This window comes from Amblyraja radiata, chromosome 25 (assembly GCF_010909765.2).
Source record: "Amblyraja radiata isolate CabotCenter1 chromosome 25, sAmbRad1.1.pri, whole genome shotgun sequence".
Taxonomy (NCBI): Eukaryota; Metazoa; Chordata; class Chondrichthyes; order Rajiformes; family Rajidae; genus Amblyraja; species Amblyraja radiata.
This window is the reverse complement of record NC_045980.1, coordinates 20,867,293-20,875,342: the sequence shown is the minus strand read 5'-3', so window position 1 is coordinate 20,875,342 and position 8,050 is coordinate 20,867,293.

Below are 8,050 nucleotides of genomic sequence, written 5' to 3'. Positions count from 1 at the left end.
TTAATGTGGATAAATGTGAGGTTAAACAGGAAGGCAGATTATTATCTAAATGGTGTCAAGTTGGGAAAAGGGGAAGTACAACGGGATCTGGGGGTCCTTGTTCATCAGTCAATGAAAGTAAGCATGCGAGTACAGCAAGCAGTGAAGAAAGTGGCCTTCATAACAAGGGGAGTTGAGTATAGGAGCAAGGAGGTCTTACTGCAGTTGTACAGGGCCCTGGTGGGACAACACCTGGAGTATTGTGTGCAGTTTTTGTCTCCAAATTTGAGGAAGGACATTCTTGCTATTGAGGGAGTGCAGCGTAGGTTCACAAGGTTAATTCCCGGGATGGCGGGACTGTCATATGCTGAGAGAATGGAGCGGCTGGGCTTGTATACTGGGATTGTGGATGATCAGCCATGATCACATTGAATGGCGGTGCTGGCTCAAAGGGCCGAATGGCCTACTCCTGCACCTATTGTCTAAGCCTACTCATGGACAATACCTAGTCCTTGCAAAGCTCTGTGTGACTTTCCTGAACACTTTCTTCCTGACACCTGGTGGAAGTTGTGTCTCAGCTGCCGTGGCCTTTTGTGCATTCTGGCCCAGGCATCAGCATTCCAGGACTGAAGACAGCTTCCCGATATAAAACTTCCTCTATTGGCAAAGTGACTTCTCTGTAACTGAAAGTCTGAGGAAAGAAATTCTAAGCACTTCATGTACGATAAATCAATAAATGCAATGAGCATGTGTGGCATTGCAGTGAAGCTGAAGTCAAGGATACAAGAAACCATCTCCGACATCTCCCTCCCTTCTTTCAATTGAGTGCATTGTTTTCAATGTTTCCTGAAGCCTCCTCTCCAAAGTGAAACCAGTCTGGTGTACTCTTCCACCAGGTGATATGCCCCTCAGCGAAAGATGCCAGGATCCCACTACTAGCCACATCTTCCCATCTCCATCCCTTTCTACTTTCCGCAGAGACCGTTCCCTTCGAAACTCCCTGGTCAACTCGTCCTTTACCACCCAAACCACCCCCTCCCCAAGTACATTCCCCTGCAACCACAGGAGATGCAACACCTGTCCCTTTACCTCCCCCTCGACTCCACCCAAGGACCCAAGCAGTCTGTCCAGGTGAGGCAGAGATTCACTTGCACCTCCTCCAACCTCATCTACTGTATCTGCTGTTCCAAGTTTCAACTTCTCTACATTGGCGAAACCAAGCGCAGGCTCAGTGATCGTTTCGCCGAACACCTCCGCTCAGTCTGTCTTACCCTATCTGATCTCCTGGTGGCTCAGCACTTCAACTCCCCCTCTCATTCCCAATCTGACCTTTCTGTCCTGGGCCTCCTCCATTGTCAGAGTGAGGCCCAGCGCAAATTGGAGGAACAGCAGCTCATATTTTGCTTGGGTAGTTTACACCCCAGCGGTATGAACATTGACTTCTCTAACTTCAGGATAGCCCTTGCTTTCTCTCTCAATCCCCTTCCCCTTCCCAGTTCTCCCACTAGTCTTACTGTCTGCGACTACATTCTATCTTTGCCCCGCCCCCTCCCCTGACATCAGTCTGAAGAAGGATCTCGACTCGAAACGTCGCCCATTCCTTCTCTCCAGAGATGCTGCCTCACCCGCTGAGTTACTCCAGCATTTTGTGTCTATCTTCAATCAAAAAGTAAGCTGCATTTATCAACAATTTTTTTCACAACAATTTACTCCCCTCTCTTCTCTGTTGATTTTGTGACCAATCAACTTAAAATGTAATAACCCAATAACTCTAAAGGTTAAAAGCAACACCTGTTAAAAATGTAATACATATATTATTAATATAATATAGACCAAACAATTTGTGTCACGTTGCTGGAAAACTAAATAATGACGTTTGGTCCTCACATCCTTCGATTTGACAGTTCGCAGGACTATACTGGCTGCTGTACATGAAATAATTACATGCCTGCTGCTGCTGCTGTGACCACTGATGTACCACTGAAGCATCAATATATTGTATTCCAAGCCTTGAGACAAAGACCAACATTTCTGATTTACTTTCTATACTCGAGCACCGAGTTCTGCTCGTACATGAATGGGTGGCCCAGATGGTTGTGAAGTTCCCTCACACAGCCAGAGACCCGGATTCAATCCTGACCTCGGGTGCCATCTGTGCGTAGAGTTTGCACGTAGTCCCTGTGACCACGTAGGTTTCCTCCGGGCGCTCCGGTTTCCTCCCACATCCCAAAGACGTGCGGGTTTGCAGGTTAACTGGCCCTCTCTAAATTGCCCCTAGTGTGCAGGGAGTGGATGAGAAAGTGGGATAAAGTGGAACTAGTTTGAACAGGTAATCGATGGTCAGTGTGGGCCAAAGGGCCTGTTTTTGTGCTGTACCTCAAAAAAAATCAATTTGGGACCCTAATGCCCCTGTCCCACTTAGGAAACCTGAACGGAAACCTCTGGAGACTTTGCACCCCACCCAAGGTTTCCGTGCGGTTGCTGGAGGTTGCAGGTGGTTGCTGGAGGTTGCAGGTGGTTGTCGGAGGTTGCAGGTGGTTGCCGAAGGTTGCAGGTAGTGAAAGCAGGTAGGGAGACTGACAAAAACCTCCGGGAACCGCACGGAAACTGCACGGAAACCTTGGGTGGGGCACAAAGTCTCCAGAGATTTCCGTTCAAGTTTCCTAAGTGGGACAGGGGCATTACTCTTTGCTCCACACCAGATTAATGTCTCTCACCAGCTTAAAATAATCCTACTTGTCTTTTCTGTTTCGGTGGGGGAAATCTTCACTTTCCTGAGACCAGACTCAATTTGCCCAGCTAATTACTCAATCGATGTCCCTTAGTAATTTCTTGCTCCCATTGCTGCAACTAACTGTGCCTCCCCCATGAGTTCATGTGCAAGGTTTGATATTCAGCTCACTGTTCCATCATCCATTTCATTATTCTCTTTGGTGAAAAGCTATGGGACCTGGAGAAGAATGTTGCCTGTCACATCTACCCACTCTCTTTGGCCTCTGCTGAGCTTTGCTGCTGGTGGGAGTGCGAGAAGCAGACACCCATTTTGAACTCTCCCGTGTGGTGAGACTGGAGCTGAATGTAATTCCTTTGTCACTGGATGTCGTGTTGGGCTGGACTTGACTGATAGAATGGTTTAGTTGCCTGCAGGACTTGAGTTGGAATCAATGCACAGCAGAGTAATCTCCTCTATTCGGTCATTTTTTAGAAAATTCATAATTGATTTTACTTTAGACGTTAGAGATACTGCGGTGAAACGTGCCCTTCGGCCCACCGCGCCGACCAGCGATCACCCTGTATACCAGCACTATCCCACACACTAGGGACAATTTACAATTTTTTACCAAAGTCAATTAACCAACAAACCTGTATAGACAATTGATTGTAGGTGCAGCTACTTTGGCCCTTCGAGCTAGCACTGCCATTCAATGTGACCAGGCTGATCATCCACAATCAGTACCCTGTTCCTGTCTTCTCCCCATATCCCCTGACTCCGCTATCTTTAAGAGCCCTGATAGTATCAAGCTCTCTCTTGAAAGTATCCAGAGAACCGGCGTCCACCGCCCTCTGGGGCAGAGAATTCCACAGACTCACAACTCTCTGTTTGCCTGTACGTTTCTAGAGTGTGGGAGGAAACCGGAGCACCCGGAGAAAACCCACGCGGTCACAGGGAGAACGTACAAATTCCCTACAGACAGCACCCATGGTCAAGATTGAACACAGATCTCTGGTGCTGGTAACGAAGCAGCTTCCCCGCTGCACCACCGTGTCGCACTTGGAAAAATATTTGTGACTAGTTATTTTTTTTGACCTCATTCCGAAACTCTGTGAGATGACGATTTACTAATTACAAAACCAAGACTTTTGGATTGGAAGACCAGGTTTAAAAATACACCAAAGCAAGGTCAGCTACACAGTCTGAATTCAGCCAAGGTTGATTGATGCATGTTTGAGCAATGGATACGAATATTGCCCTCCAACCCCCTCCCAAACTATAGTTGATGCGGTTCTGCTAACACTCTCTGGAGTAATGTTCAGACAGATTTACTTCACCAACTAACCATACCGCAGTTTGCTGATATCAGCTGAGGTTATGTGGGTGCCACAGAAGGTGTGCCTTTGCTCTCCAGCCATGGACTTCGACTTCTTCATTACAATTAACGCCCGTCTCCTTTACAAGATATTTATGTGTTTTGGGGTTTTTGGAATTGGTTTATTGAGCACCATTCCAGTGGAATGCTCGAATGGAACTGATCTTGGTTTGAACAGCTGGCAACAATGTAGAGAAAGGCAATGTAATGGTTGCCTCAGGTGTGGAAGATATATGGGTTGTCAGGGTTTAGAGGGGTGTCGGCCAAATGGGACTAGCCCAATATGCAAACTTGGTCGGCATGGACAAGATGGGCTGAAGGGCGTATTTCCGTGCTGTGACATGCAGAACAAACAGCTCTTCGGATGGGTCTTATATCATTAAACCTGTTTGGAGATGTTAATACTCTTTATGACGTTACACTTTGGCATTTCACTTGAATGAGTGATGAAAGGGTTTCACTTCCATTAGGTTTTGCTCATGGCCATCATTAATTGTGTTGTGTAACGGCTATAAAACTCTTTCACAGAAATAAAATTCATTGCCTCTTGAAGGAGTTCCGATTTTAATATTTTCACTTTTACTTGTAATTGTATTTATTTTAGTTGTAGCAATGTTGGTAATAATATCCCAGTGGGTTAGGCACGCAAATATATCACATGAAGATCACTATTGATTGAGTTGATATAATGAAAGATCAGATAAAAATTATGTTTCTCGATGGGATTCATTGCTTGTTCTGTTACTATAGTAAACCTGTACTGCAAACCTATTGAATAGCAAGATGATTAGAAAATAAATTTCAAAGAATAATGATGTGTGACTTGTATCCCATAAGTGGGCTGACCTGATATTTATCAAACTATTGTAAACAAGTTGTCAAAGGGACATAAATCATTGTTCCACTGGCTAGCAGAATGTGTACAGTTGAAATTATTTTTTTACAGTATAAAGAAAATTGGATTAAAAATGAATGATAATGAGACAATGCTACTTTGTGTTATAATTTCCATTGAAATTCAACCGGTGAGGATATGAATGGTGCAGTTTACAATTTGAGCCTTCATTTTGCCAGCTCGCCTGGGCCAGACAGACAAGGCTAAAATAAATGGGTTACACAGAATCTCAAAGGGATTATTAAGATGGACATTGAATACTGGCCTTGCAGTGATGTCTGCATCCCTTGAGTGAAAATTTAATTTGGGGCTCTTCAAATACAATAGATTTGTGAAATTATCTGTCCTGGTCTACGTACAGACTTGGTCCTAGTGAATAAATGTTTCTCCATAAACTGAATCTGCCTGACATCAAATCCAACAGTACTTACTTACTTACTTACTGCCTATTATGCCATAAAGGGCAGCAACAAAGGTCCTTCTGTCTGTTCTGTGCTAGCTTCCGGACACTACCCCAGGTCAGGTCTACAGTTCGACGCCAGGCGGTTTTTGGCCTCTCTCTTTTCCTTTTCCCTTCCGGTGTCCAGTGCAGGGCAATTCTTAGGATGCTGTCTGGTCCTAGCATCTGTGGATAGCCCTGGAAGTCCATCAAGCCCAGTAGTGTTGATTCCTTCAGTTGCTGTTTCCGTAACATATTTGTTTTACGAGACAGGGTTGTTAGCCCTGTGCTCAACCTCCAACCTGGAGGACCAGTGGATCGCTCTTCGTCTCACCTCTACCCTTCGACCTGTCCAGCATGGGAGACCCTAACAGGAGACGAATCTCCCGCTGGTATAGCTCTAGGGGTCACTGAGACACACAGGGTCGCTGACCACGACAAGGTTGCAATCCAATGGGGAGCAAATCCAACAGTGCCATGACCTATCTCTTCATTGCTTCATTCAACTACACATCTTTATACTTTTCGGGTAGAATGAGTATTTTGAGGAAAAACTTCTTTAAAATTGAGGTATGACCCAATGGCAGTACAGAATATGTTTCCATGTAAAGACCTCGGGATGAGCTGGGATATGGCACGTCTCAGAAGAATAGTCGTAAAATACTTTGGATGAAAGCCTGCAGTTTTTGGAAGTAGAACACGAAGAATTGGAGTAACTCAACGGGTGGCGTTTCGGATCGAGACCTTTCAGCCACACTCTGAAGAATGGTCTCGGCACGAAACACCACCCATTACTTCTCTCCAGAGATGCTGCCTGTTTTGTGCGTGGGAGCTTGGGTGCGTCCCGCAAGCACCGAGACGGTAATAAATAAACGTCTGTCCCCGCGGTGGGGGTGAATCACCCTGCTGTGGGGGTTGGGGTCTGATGGCAGTGCATCGCGGTCAGTGACTGTGGGACATCCTGCGGGTGGAGACGGAGGAGAGAGAGAAGGGGGAGAGAAGGGGAGAGAGAGAAGGGAGATGGGGTGGGGCAGAAGTGGGGGAGAGAGAAGGGGGAGAGAGAGAAGGGAGGGAGAGAGAGGGGGGGAGAGAGAGAAGAGGGGAGAGAGAAGGGGGAGACTGGAGCGTGGGGTTCATTTTCCCACACAAGCCATAGGTGACTGGGCAGTCTGAACCCAAGCACCAAGTTGAAAGCGGCCGAAGGTGTGCATCCCTCGGGACAGCCCCCACTCTTCCCACGGCCACCCTCCGCGGGCTGCTGGTTGGGTGGAGCGGAGGATTGGGGCAATGTTCATGCCTTTACCGTGATGTGATGGACGCGGGGGTCTGGACCAATCGCTGACAAGTCCCGCCCCCCGGCAAAGTCATGTCCGCTATTGGACTTTTCTGTTGAGCGGCAGTCGGTCCTTTGACCTGTAGGCGACGCTGCCTTTCGGGTAGGTGGCGTTTCGACTGAGCGGCCATTCAGTAAGTTTGCTTTTAAGTGACGCAACTTTTCGGTTCGTTGGCATTTAGGCGTCCGGCCCTTTCAGTTGGTTTGCATTTAGGCGTCCCATCCTTTCGGTTAGTAGGCGTTTCGTCTTCGTAATCTTTCGGTTTATTGGCGTTTCGGCCTCGTTTCCATTCGGTTCTTTGGCTTCGACTTCTTTGCTTCAGCTTCTTGTCTGTCGGCGCCACGTCCGGGTACCGTCGCTCTCACCTCCGCTCTGGAATTCACTTCCTGGTCCACGTTTGGTCCGAGTCTACGATGTGAGGCTGGAATGGACTAGTCCTGGTGAGTAGGTCTCCCTTGACAGCACTGTGAGATTAAGCTTCCATCATGTTGATGATGGTGGAGCTTGGCGTGTTTTGGAACTCGGGTCTTTAGAACTGCAGCAAGAATGTTGCACCTCCTACTGCCAAATTTTGGAAACCCACAATACATGGACTACCAAGGTGGACCAGCCACTCAGGTGAAACAGGGCACTGCGTTTACTGATTGTTGCTCCAAGTACTGTCTTCTATTCATTGACACAGTGGGTGTCTGCTGAGGTCCAGTGAGATTACTTCTGCACCACTCCACCCATCATGAAATTGCTTGGTATCTGATGTCCATTCCCCACTTATTACACTTCACTCAAGCACCATGCCATTTGGATCAACTGTGGTGTCACTTTGCCATCTCCGGGTTCGGAAGGTTTGCACGATCCAGTGATATTTTAACCAGTCCATTCTCCATCAATTACAAAGGCACCTCACCTTGATGATGGCAACAGTCCACAGTGCATACCCCACAATTGCTCACAATGGGAATAGAACAGCGGTATCTTTAAAGATAGACACAAAATACTGGAGTAACTCAGCGGGACAGGCAGCATCTCTGGAGAGAAGGAATGTGTGATGTTTCGGGCCGAGACCCTTCTTCAGACTTGACTTGCCTTGACTTAAACAAGACCTGCTGCTATGGAGCCTGAACTTGTGCTGAACTTGTGATAACCCAACCGTATTGGTGATGTCCTCCCACACTACTCACACTGCGGTCTGGGCTGGTGATGGAATTTTATGCAAATGTTCCTGTCTTCGTGCTCAGTGAGTTAAAATTAAATTCGCCCTCAACTTATCTAACAGGATGACAATAACTCTGAAACATCCTGAACTGCTTCTGGTAAT